Source organism: Magnolia sinica, chromosome 2, assembly GCF_029962835.1.
Source record: "Magnolia sinica isolate HGM2019 chromosome 2, MsV1, whole genome shotgun sequence".
NCBI classification, from domain to species: Eukaryota; Viridiplantae; Streptophyta; class Magnoliopsida; order Magnoliales; family Magnoliaceae; genus Magnolia; species Magnolia sinica.
Window position 1 is genome coordinate 37,266,798 of NC_080574.1, and position 13,234 is coordinate 37,280,031.

Below are 13,234 nucleotides of genomic sequence, written 5' to 3' on the forward strand. Positions count from 1 at the left end.
AGGGGAGATCTTGGGACAGGCCACCTTGATTTGAACTATTCTGCCATCGATTTTCCTGTCGTCTAGAACACCCATTACCGCTCTTCCTTCATCTTCATACTGGAATCTGACGAAAGCATAACCTCTAGGTCTGGAGGAGTTAGGAAAGCAGGGGATGTCTGGAGGAGTTAGGAAAGCAGGGGATGTAAACATCATTGACCTTCTCGTACCGCTGAAAGATCTTGAACACGTCTTCATGGTTGCAGTCGAACGGCAGATTCGCTACGAATAGGGTGAAACCCCTCGCGAAGGAGTGGGATTTCTTGGATCTCCCCCATGGGGGAGCAGCCATTAGAGGAGCTTCCGCTACCTACTTCGGTGGGAACAAACCCTAATGCTAGGACAACTCATTCTCATGTTACCCCTGCCTCTACTCTCTAGAGCAGCTTCCTTGAGCAGCTTCCTTATGAAATGGTGCTTGGATGGGAAAAGGATGTAATCTCATTTGGGGTGCAGTACAGGAAAGGGTGCAGCATCCTTTCTTCACATAGAGAGGGATTGTCATGCTCATGCCTTCTCTAGATGTCAAAGATTTTTTAAATTAAAAAAATAAAAACCTTCTCTAGATGTCAAAGATTTTTTTTAATTTAAAAATAAAAAAAATAATTTAAAAAAAAAAAGCATTGCACCTTTTAACAAGAATTCATGGATTTTGGCAAAAAATGAAAGCAAATTTTCTTGTCACAACAGCTTTATCAATTGTCCACTAAGTCCTAAAAACCTTCTCCACCAATGTTGTAACTCCATTGAGGAGGAAGTTCTTCAATAAATCCTATGAAGAAACCAGAAAGACACCAGGCATCAAGCAATCAGAAAACACCTTTAAAATATTATTGAAATAACTTTGCAAGAGCATCTCTAATCTTATTGAAATAGTTGTCAAACATTTATATAGAAAACAAGTGTTTTGTTTTATTATTATATTATTGTAAAATGATGGCTAAAATGATTTTAAGATATTTGAATGTTGCAGGGGCAAACACCCATATTCCCTCGTATCTTTAGCCATGAAGCTGGAGGGTATGCTTCTTTATCTTAATTATATTTTAATTATTCTTATAATTATCAATTTTCTTCTTTAATGTTTTGGCCTTGGGTTCCTAGCTTCAAGAGAATGATACAAGTACATTTATTATACCTTTTTAATTGACCATTTGTAATTATTAATAGGATTGTAGAGTGCGTCGGAGAGGGCATGGCGGATCCTGAATCAGGCAACCATGTCCTCCATGTATTCACCGAGGAATGCAGGGAATGTACCCACTGCAAATTAAAGGAAAGTAACATGTGTGATCCCCACAAAAATCTGCTTGTTTCGAGCTAGAGACGGGCTAAGTGTAGAGGCAATTCGCTTCTAATAATTTGTGAATTTTTTTTTAGTTTTTAATGATAAACGTCAACGGCTTTTAATCGTCGGCATTGGTCGAACGTGCCACGTCGGCGTCATAGCTGTTGGGATTGCCAACGACTTTAAACCGTCGGTGAGCAACGCCGACACCCCCTTTCCATATGGTCCTTCAAACAACTTTTAGCCGTCGGGGAAGGATTACGCCAATAGTTTTTAACCGTTGGCGTTGCCATGTTTTTTTTCCTTCATCAGGAGGTCGTGCTTGTGAATTGTGACTACAAAAGTGCAATCAATTTAGTAAAAAATTATGTATACAATTTCCGTACTAAACATATTCATACGCATCATCATTTTATTTGACAAGTGCTTGAGGAAGGCAATGTCACTCTTAAGAAAATCCACATGAGCATGAATCCAGCAAATATACTTACGAATATTATTCATGTAGAGAAGTTCAGGTTTTGTTCTACTTCTTTGGGTCTGACAAAAGTTTAATGAAGACACAGTGTGCATAAAAAGTGACAATAACTGTGGAACTATAGTGGAGACAATTAAAGATGGAGCTTGGAGCTTGGAGTAGTGAAGCATGGAGATTAAAGTCACGGTGGAGATTATTGAAATTGGCTGCCTTTAATTTATCTTGAAACAGGGGTCCTTGATCGATCAACTATCATGGTTGATTGATCGAAAGTCTTCGAATTTTCTATTTTGCTTGTTGGACACTTTTGAGTGTGTTCAATTGAATGAACATGGAGTCTCGATTGATATCAATCGATTGAAGCTTAAATTGATAGCGCGCGCAGTTTTACATAATTGTGTGATTTGTTTCATATTCCGAGTATAACACTATATATATAGATGCATGTAATACGAGATTAGAACAAAATAAGGAGAGCAAAATCGTTTTTAGGGTTTGGAAGGGATGAAACTGAGTTTTCACATCTGTAAGTAGATCTCATTTCTTATACTTTCATTTTCATAGTGAATCGTTTGTCGCTTTGTGCCATGGTTTTTATCCCACAAGAATTTTTCTATGTAAAATTGCTTAGATTAATTTTTCTACTAACAGCGGGCCGATATGAAGCTAGGGCCCTGCCATTAGTAGCCTAGGTTGTATGGATCTTTTGCATATATATATAGCTGGTGGGTCCTAAGCTCTGGGCCGCACCATATTTTTTGACAAAAAAAAAAAATCATCTGTTCTCAGTGTTGTTTTGTTTGTTTTATAATCTTTCTTTTGTATAATTTGAACTTGGAGTTTGCTTCCGTAGCTCCCAACAAATCATCTATCTTGACTATTGATAAATTAAGTTGGATTTAGTGGGGCCCACTGTTCAGCAACCAAGAGAATCTGTTGGGTACCACCTGGACTGGATCATGCCCCAAAAATCACAAGAGTAGATAAACCTAGACGCCAATCATCGGCATTTTTCAATTTAAAAAGTCTTGACCACCAGCTATGACCAAGTCACAAGTTGAAAACGCCAAGATTATTTTATCATGTAGACTTTTGATGCATTGACCATCCATTGTGGGGCCTAGCCCAACTTGACTCAGGATCATATATTTCCTCTAGCGTGAACGTATAAGCGTAAAAGCCACGAAGCAGCTGAGTACCTATGCAGCGACCCTTGCAAAAGAGGAATTTGGCATGTCTTTCACGGTCAAGAAACATTGTTCGAAATAATCTTTTTCTCTCCTGCATCAATACTAGTCCCTCTCACTATCAATGTTTTAAACAAATTGTCTTTTACTTACTACCATTTGTCCATACTACATAGCTTTCATTAATATTTTAGAACAAGTCATATTCCAAGTTGTGATCTAACGCAAGCTTTTAATTATAATATAAAATTATAAGAAACCGCCCTATTAGGAGGTAGCGTAATAAACTCTAATATACGGTCCTCATGTGCTAGGGAAACCTGTGATAGCCTTAGTGTATGTAAGTGTGACCAGTGCAGTAATGCCCGGGGTCTCATGTGCTGGAAATGAAGTAGAGATCATCTTTTGCGTCTGACACAGATATTCAGTAGGTATGTGCCTGGAGTAGGGAGTCGGGCTGAGGGAGTTACCGGTCTCGAGCCTGAGATCCCCGTGTGAAATGGAAGCGGATTGGCCGCTGTACCAAACCACCCACCTAGCTGGTGTGGGTACGTGTGGTGCGAAGACGAGCGCCGCTCCTCGAGTGAGTTGTACAGACGGTTAAGAGGAGAACAAATTTACATTGATTCACAATGATGTATTTATTATATATATCCACACCGTTTATACATTGGGAGAGGTTATTTTAGAGCATGCGTTTAAAAATGAGTCATATCCAAAGTTCAGTTGGACCACATCACATATAGCAATGAGGACAATAATTCTCACCGTTAAAACATTCGTAGGGCCTACCATAATGTTATTTTCCATCCAATCTGTTCATAAGGTCACACAGACTTGGATGGAGAGGAAAAAAAATATCAGATTGATCAAAAACTTCTGTGACTCCCAAAAGGGTTTCAATGGCAGACGTTGAATCCCCCACTTTTTTTTGCAGTGTGGTCCACTTGATTTTTGGATCTTTCTTATTTTTGAGCTCAAGAATTATGACAAGCTCGCCAACAGAACTGACGGTTTGAATATAACACATACCTCATGATGCGATCTGCAGAGCTTAATGACATCAAGATAGCCAGGTAGGGGGTGCGTGTTACACCAGCCAATCCGCCTTCCGTGTGAAGTTTGTTTTGAATATTTCCAAATGTCTCTCCGCGAAGTATGTGTAGGGAAGGGGGTAGGTAGATTGTACCATCATAGTGTATATTTAATAGTAACTGCAGTGCGTATATCTTTATTAGGAAAAGAGAAACACCATGCCAGGAGAGGGGACAGATTGCCTGTGCCTCCACAAGAAGTTAATGGAATCAGAAGCTGTGTGGGGCCTGCAGAGATGGCCATGACAAATTCACTCCCTTCATCAGTTTTTTAAGACCACAATAGACAACCCAGCCATCTTATAGGAAACAGTGAAAACGAAAATGTCCACGTTAAAACCTTTTTTGAGCCGACCATGATGTTTATATGCTATCCAAACCGTTCATGGGGTTATCCAAACCTCTTTTTTTTTTTTTTAATTTTTTTTTTTTACACACGCACACACACACCCCACACACTCACGCTAGTGGAATTTCACCACCTATGGGTACTCGAACCCTCGACCGGGAGTTTAAACTCCCGAGAGTCTACCACCTGAGCAAGAGTAAGGACCCTTCATATCTGGTATGGCTAAGTGGGAGTTGAATCTGCTATCGTTGTCTTAAAAAGCGGATGGACGGAATGAATTTGTCACAGGCATCTCTATAGCCCCACAGTTTCCGACTACAGGAACTTCATGTGCCCATAGCCATAGGCAATCCGCGTCCCAGCAGAGGGCCCTGTGAACCCACGGGCAACAACTGTACACAAATTATAAAATAAATAAATAAATAAAGGACTTAAAAGACAAAACCAAACCTCCATAAAGAAAAACCAGACAAGCAAAAGCCTCTGTATTCTGTGTTGAATAAATTGCTCTCCAAAACATCGAGCCTTTAACTGCCCTTGGGAGCTCATCTCTACACATGTTTTACACCCCATAGGAGCTTCCCGAGCTTCCTTTTCTTTTAAGCCAGTCCGTTACATTCCTTGAAAATATGACGAACATTACATCTACTCTCCCTGTTGTGTTAATTCAATCAAACACAGGGCACATATGTGAACGAAAGCCTCTATTCAGATGTCGTGTGTGACGATGTACAAGCTTGCCAAAGTCTACTCAACCCAAAATTTGATTGAACCGCTGGTGCCTCGCGTTGAGCTAGACTGATTAGAGGCTAGAAGCAGGATCTAGCTATCCTCTCACTACTAGTTTTTTTTAACTCACGCAATCACACGAAATCGGATTGCGTACTGAGTTACTCAGAATGCTCGAGTAAACTCAGTTGGCCCCACCGTAAATGTATGTGGTTTATCCACGCCATCCATCAGTTTTTTAAGCTCATTTAAGGGGTTGAGCACAAAATTTAACCATATCTAAAGCTCAAGTAGATCATACCACATAAAACAGTGGGAATAATGATTCCACCGTTGAAACCTTTCTGGGACCCATAGTGATGTTTACTTGTCATCCAACCTGTTCATAATATCATACAGAAATGGATGAAGGGAAAACACAAATATAATCTTGATCTATAACTTCTGTGGCCCCCAAAAGATTTTCAACAGTAGATGTTCAATTCACACTGTTTCCTGTGTTGTGGTCCATTTAATCTTTGAATATGCTTAATTATCTGGTAAAATGGATGGACGGAGGGGATCAAATACATAAATCATGGTGAGCATCACAGAGTTTACTCAGTAAACTAACCACATCCAGTACTTGGACCCATGACCTCGTGTTGAAACTCATGTGAGTTGACCACTGAAGCATGAGTAAGAACCGGTCAACCACCCATGTTGTGATTGGTTGTCTAGTGATTTGTGATCACTTATCACAAGAGTTCCTAAGTTTGCAAACTTAGCCATTGGGAACATTGAATAAGAATCATTGATTTCTCACGCCAAAAAAAAAAAAAAAAACAATAATAATAATAATTGAATAAGAAAATGAGCACCTGGGGCACCCTTGAGCATAACAATAGGAGAAATGTGCTTGAATAGGCTGGATTGAATGAAGACCGGCCCAATGATTTATTAGCCTTGAATTTAAGCTAGGTGTGACCCAAGGATTTGGGTGCAACCCATATTTCAAAAACTCAACTTGATATCCATCCGGGTCGGGTTGACTGAGGAATTCGCTCTTGAGTCTTTATTTGAACAGGATATTTGTTGAAAAAGAATTAGTGGATGATTAAGTTGATGGTCCACATTTAAAAGCATCAGTATAAAAATTTTGGTAACATCGAGAAGCATGGCCCGTTGCAGGTTGTCTTTCCGACTCAGAAGCAAATCTTGAGCGAGTAAATTTTCAGGTGATTCAACTCAAAATCTTGTCGACTCAGCCAGTTTTGAGTTGAGTCACCAAGCTTTACAAGTATGGTTCAAATCAGGACAGGTGAGCTATGTTAGATGTTTTGGCAAGCCTTTTCACACCACGATTGCGGCTGTGACTGCGTGCCGCTCTACACGCACGTGGAATTAGCAAACCTCTCAACAGCACATAAGCACGTATGGCCGGACTCGACTCATAGGGCCCACATGCAAAGATGGTTGGATAATCTGGTGTCCACCTGCTGGTGTTATTTTGAACAGTCAATCATTCAGAATTCAGTCTGAAAAGGTGATCTTGACCATTGATAAAATGAGTTGGATTTAGTGGTGCCCACTGCTCACCAACCAAGACAATCAGTTGGGTACCACTTGAGTTAGATCATGCCCCAAAAATCACAAGACTGGATATACCTAGACACCTATCCTCGGCCTTTTTCAATTTGAAAGTCTTGACCGCCTATTACCAAGTCACGAGTCGAAACGTTAAGATTATTCTATCATGTAGACTTCTGATGCATAGGCCATCCATTGCGGGCCTAGCAGAGCAACGTCTGTATTACCAAAACCACTGTCTCTGCCTGTAACCACTGAAAACCCCAAGTACACCATACATGTATTTGACTCAGGATCATATATTTCCTCTACAATTTCCTCTGCGGTGAACGTATAACTATAAAAGCCATGAAGCAGTTGAGTACCTTTGAAACACCACTGGTAGAAGAAGATGTTGGTAGCTGTCGGAAGTAAACCTGAGTACAAATCACACGAATGAAAGATAAACACAAATCAAGAAATACAGAGAACATGCAGTTTTATATAGAAAAAACTCTTGTGGAAAAAAACCACGGCACAAAGGGACAACCAATTTATTACAAAAATAAAAGTACAAGAGATAAATCATTTATAGATGTGAGAACCCTTCTCAAACCTAGCTTCACTCCAAAATAAGCCCATCCATACCCTAATCCTACATTACACCCATATATATAGTGTTACACTTGGAATAGAAAACAAATCACACAATTAGTGTACATTGTCGATTTAAGCATCGATTGAGTAATCAATCGATCAAGCCCCCATATTCAATCAATTGAACATGCTCTAAGGTGTTCACAGAGTTAACATGAATTTTTCGAATTACGTCGATCAATCAACTATTCAAGCTCAATCAATCGAACCAATCTAAATCTATCTAGAGATCAATTTGTTTAATCCGGGATTCACTTGATTGAACGAGCAGCCTACTCGATCAATCAAACTCCCCATTTTCTCCACAAATTAAAGACATCCAAACAATAAAGAAATTTGGCAACGTTTTCCACGGTCAGGGCCTACCTCCAGGAGGAAATTTTCTGGAAACAAAAGTCTAGAATCAAATGGCTATCGGAAGGAGACAGGAATACTCGATTCTTCCACGATTCAGTGCTAGACAAATGCCAAAGACTGGAAATTAAGAAGACGAAAAGAGCTTCAGGAGAATCAATAGAGAAGATCGAGGAAATTGGGGAGGAAGTAGTCTCATTCTTCAAGGAACTTTTTTCCTCCAACGCTTCCGATCAGATTGGGGATATCGTTAACTGTATCCCCCGTATTGTGACAAGCCAGATGAATGCAGATCTTAAGAAGCCCCTTATGATTGAAGAGGTCAAGGAAGCCGCGCTATCCATTCCGATTGACAGCGCCCCTGGTCCTGATGGATTTGGAGGAGCCTTTTACTCATCCTGCTGGGATATTATAGGGAATGACCTATACGAAGCAGCCAAGGACTTCTATCAAGGAGGGCCGATCCCTAGGGCATTTCAATGCACTCAACTATGCCTCATTCCCAAAAAAAAAAAATCCATACTTCATCGCAGACTTCAGACCCATCAGCTTATGCAACTGTATCATGAAGATTTTCTCCAAAATCATGGCGGTAAGGTTACCCAACATCCTCCAAGACCTAATATCCGAAGAGCAGGGTCCCTTTGTCAAAGGAAGGTCCATAATCGAGAATATCTCTATTGCCAGAGAGATGGCCTATGAGATTGACCATAAGGTTTTTGGCTGCAACTTGATTATCAAAGTCGACATGGAGAAGGCATACAACCATCTAGAATGGGGTTTCATCACGCAGGTTCTCAAAAAATTCAGATTTGATCCCTAATGGATATCGGGAGTACAGCGTTACTGGGAAGACATTTGGTTTTCTCTAATTATCAATGGTAGAAGTTTTGGCTTCTTCAGATCCACTAGGGGATTGAGGCAGGGAGATCCGCTATCTCCATCCATTTTCATCCTTGCGACTGAGGTGTTCAGCAGGGGCCTATCCAAGCTATTCTCCTCAGGATGCTGCCAACCATACAAATTGCCCCAGCATTGCCCTACGATCACCCACCTTTTTTCGCTGACGATGCTGTTTTATTTCTTAATGGCAGGTTATCTAATGTGCGAACTCTTCTCAAATTCATCACCCAGTACGAGAACGCATCAGGCCAAAAACTGAATGCTTCTAAGACATCCTTCATAACTCTGAAGAAATCAACCACAAGTAAGAACCAGAAGCTTCGAACTTGACGAGGTTCAGGCAAGCATTTCTCCCTTCAATGTATCTTGGTGTTCCCCTATCAAAAGGAAGAAGTGCAGCCCCTCTTTTGTATCAGCTTACCCAGAAGATTCTCATCAAAATTGATGGTTGGAAGGCCAAGCTTCTCAACCAGGCAGCTAAGTTGGTGTTGATTAAATACATCCTAACCAGTATTCCCATCCACATGTTATAGGCCATTAGCATTCCCAAATCCGTCTCCAAAACTATCGAACGGGCGATTGCAAATTTCTTCTGGGGCTCATCAGAAAAAGGCAAGAAGTTGCATTAGGTCAAATGGTCAACCTTGTGCACCCCCCTTCATGAAGGAGGTCTCGACATAGGAACATTTGGAGATATCACGCATGCGTTCAGGATTAAGATGGGATGACGGCTCCTTCAAGATAAGTCTCTATGGGCCAACTTCTACTCAGCAAAATATCTATAAAAGATTGTTGCAACAAAAGGAACAAATGGATTTGCCTGCTCATCCTCGTGGAAAGAGATGTTCAGATCATTACAATTCTTCATTCACCATTCAAAATGGCTGATAGGGGAAGGGAAGATAAACATATGGTCCCAAAACTGGACGGGTAGGGGCCTTCTTGCAGGTGCGATCGTCAGGACCATCCCATGTCACCTCAAGGAAGCTTCAGTCAGAGAATTCTTTGCTCACCCTGCTTCCCGAAATCTGACAGATATTCAACCTGTTATTTCCACAGCAGCAATGCAGACAATCACAACTCTCCCAATAGCAATAACTAACATGCCTGATCGACTCATTTGGGATCTATCAGCGTCCGATGAGTTCACCATTAAATCGGCTTAAAATGGCATCAGGTATCACTAACCTACTCTACGTTGGCCCAAATGGATCTAGAACAAAACACTTCCTCCGAAAATGAGCATCTTTGCTTGGAAAGTCATTCATGAAGTTGTCCCAGTGGACCAGGCAGTGCAGAACCATGGCATTGCTTTAACATCATGATGTGAGTGTTGCAGGCTGACATCTTCCAGTCTCCAGATCCCGGCTGCATCACTGACCCATTCTCTACAAACAGTCTCAAATTCTTCTTCAAGCCAGCAAGGAACTCAACGGGTAAGAGACCACTCAGGGGTTGGGATATACTTCGACGATGATCAGCAGAATAATTCTAACCCAATCGCTCATCACCACTTACTAATCAAAAACTAACAGAACTGCCAATTGCCATCAGTCCTGTTTCAACGTAGGCCGAACAGGGGACAGCAGGCCTCCTCTGTTCTAGGATCCGGTGAAGTGGAAAACCAGGACCACCTCTTTAGTCAGGGTGAGATTGCCTCTCAAATTTGGAGCCACTTTAGTAGGCTTTTTGGTGTTGTCAATTCTCCTAATCAAACAATTCTTCAACGTATTCAAAACTGGACCTCTAAGGCAAGTAAGAAATCCAGAATTTCTTACCTCATTGGTCTTGCCCCTACCATCATAATATGAGAAATATGGATCAATCGAAACCAGGCTCGATTTGAAGGTAATGCAATGTCAGCTAATCAGATCCTTTTTAAGGTTAACCGCTGGTTGAATGAATTCGGCTGTACCATCTCGGCTTTGGATAGGAACTCTATGAAGGACTCCATCTCCCTTCAAACCCTCAGGATCAATAAAGCTCAGGTTCTCCCCACCAGAAAATTCATCAAAGTTAATTGGTCTAGGCCCCCTCAGGGCTGGTTGAAGTTGAACGTTGATGGCTCCTCGAGGGGTAATCCGGGTCCGAGCGAGGGGGGGAGGAGTCTGCCGAGATCATCATGGCAACCTCATTTTTGCCTTCCACAAAAACTATGGACATTCTTCTAACACTATTGCTGAGGCCCAAGCCATGTTAAATGGCATAACGATATGCTCCAACCTGGGACTTTCTAACATAATTGTGGAAACAGACTTGATGACCATAGCTAAATCGGTTGAGGATCCTCTCTGCTCCAACTCTTGGCACATTTGGTACAAGATGGGAGAGATTCAGCTTTATCGGTGACTCCTTAACCTTATTTTCAGCCACATTTATCGAGAAGGGAACTCAGTTACTGATGCCTTAGCCAAATTGGCTAGTGAAGGTTGCCCAAATAGATTGTATGACTCTCGTGCTGCCCTTCCGAGACTAGTGCATGGAAACCTAGTCATTGATAATGTTGGCATTGGGAACATTCGGCTTGTGTAGATGGGGCTCCATTTTATTTCCTTTTTTTCCTTTTCCTTTTTCGGGCAGTTCATGTGCAGATTGAGTTATACGATGGGAGTGGTCCACCCCTTTTTTGTTGGGACACTCCTGAATGATCCAACCTGGCAAAACGTGGTTATATATATATATATATATATATATATATATATATATGGAAAAAGGTACTATGCGCTCGACCTCACGATAAGCTCCCGTGATGCATGTCGACCATCAACACTGTACATTTGATGGGTATATATATATATATCTATTATATTTCATTATATATATATATATATATATATATATATATATATTTATATATATATATATATATATATATATATATATATATATATATATATTTCTAAGAAGGAATCTTTTGATTACTTTCTTGCTATGTTAACACTCATCCATCTCACCATCACTCTTTATAACAAAATCTCTTTTATTCATAGGGTTTGACTTCAAAATAACATTAACAATGAATCTATTTATATTAATTTTCTAAACATGCATCCAAACTATGTCATTCTGAGCAGTTCGATGAAAGTGTAAAATTTGGACATGATCTGACGAAACCCTTAATGAAAATGTAAAATTAGAAGAAACCACTGTCTTATGAAACTCTAACCTACTATCCTTCATCTATGAAAGCAGATTAGGTGAGACTTTGGCTTGGCCAAGACAGTGCAGCCCTTACCGTTGGGTTTTTGTGGGGCCCACCTTGATGTGTGTATTATGTATCCATGCCGTCCATCCATTTTTCCATATCATTTAAGGGCATTATTACAAAAATAAAGCAGATCCAATTATCAGGTGGACTATATCATAAGAAACAGTGGTGATTGACCATTGATGGGCCACAAAAGTTTTGGATCAAGCTAGTCCTCTCTCTTTTTGTAGGGACCTACCCAAAGACTGTAAATTTTGTTGATTAATGGAATACATGGATTCTTCCAAAATAAAAAAGAGCTGATATTTGTTTTTCCCCTTCATCCAGCCGTATGGGTTATGTGACCTTATCAACAGATTGGATGGTAAATAAACACTACAGAGACATTAAGGTGCACCCTAAGAAGTTTTTAATGGTTGGATGGTCAATCACCACTGTTTCTCATGGTATGGTCCACCTGATAATTGGATCTGTTTCGTTTCTTGGGATAACACCCTAAATTTATTTGAAAAAATAGATGAACAGCATGGATATATAATAAATACATCAAGGTGGGCCCCACAGTAACCCCACAGTAAGGACGTCACCCTCTTGCGCGAGGCCAGGGTCTCACCTAATATGCTTTCTTCATTACAACTATTTCATCCTCATCAATTGTACTTACTTGTTTCTTTGATTTTCAAAATCGACAAACTCGAGCATAATGTCAGCCCGATTTTTTCACAAACCTGGCAAGGACCTTTAAACTTTTTGTTCTTCTTATATGTTTTCTTGAATTTTTCTTTATTGGGTTTCAGCGAATCATTCTTCTCAGGATTCTTGTTTTAGATCTTTTCTACTACTTATACCTTAGACGAGGAATTTCTATTCTCAGGTTGTGGGATTCTTCCTCAATTCTCAAATATTTATGGATTTATTCTAGCGTATAGTTATCGGTCTTATGCAGCAACTTCTTCATGTAATCATTTCACATCAGGGGCAATTTTGTGATAATAACCCTAACTTAGAATGATTCAGGGAGATTAATTTTAATAGCCTTAATTTTGTTTACAATTAGTTACAATTCTTAGATTTTGGGCAGTAGTGGTTTATTATCTACTATGTTAAAGTTTAAGTACTTGTCTATTAAGAACTTGTTGGTACATTCTTATTTGGCCTTGTATTTGAACTTAGGGGTGCTCCAAATTTCTTTTGTGGATGTAGTTTGCATGTACAGATCATACAGCTAGTCAAAAAGCACATTCAGAATGTATCCACGACATGGTAGTTCATCTTCAGCACATTTGTTGCATGCAACAATTTGTTCGAGTATGTCCTCATCAGTTGCCTCAAGTAGTGACTGAATATTATGATCCAAGATGTAGTAAATCTTCAATGCCATTAGGAGAAACTTTATTTTT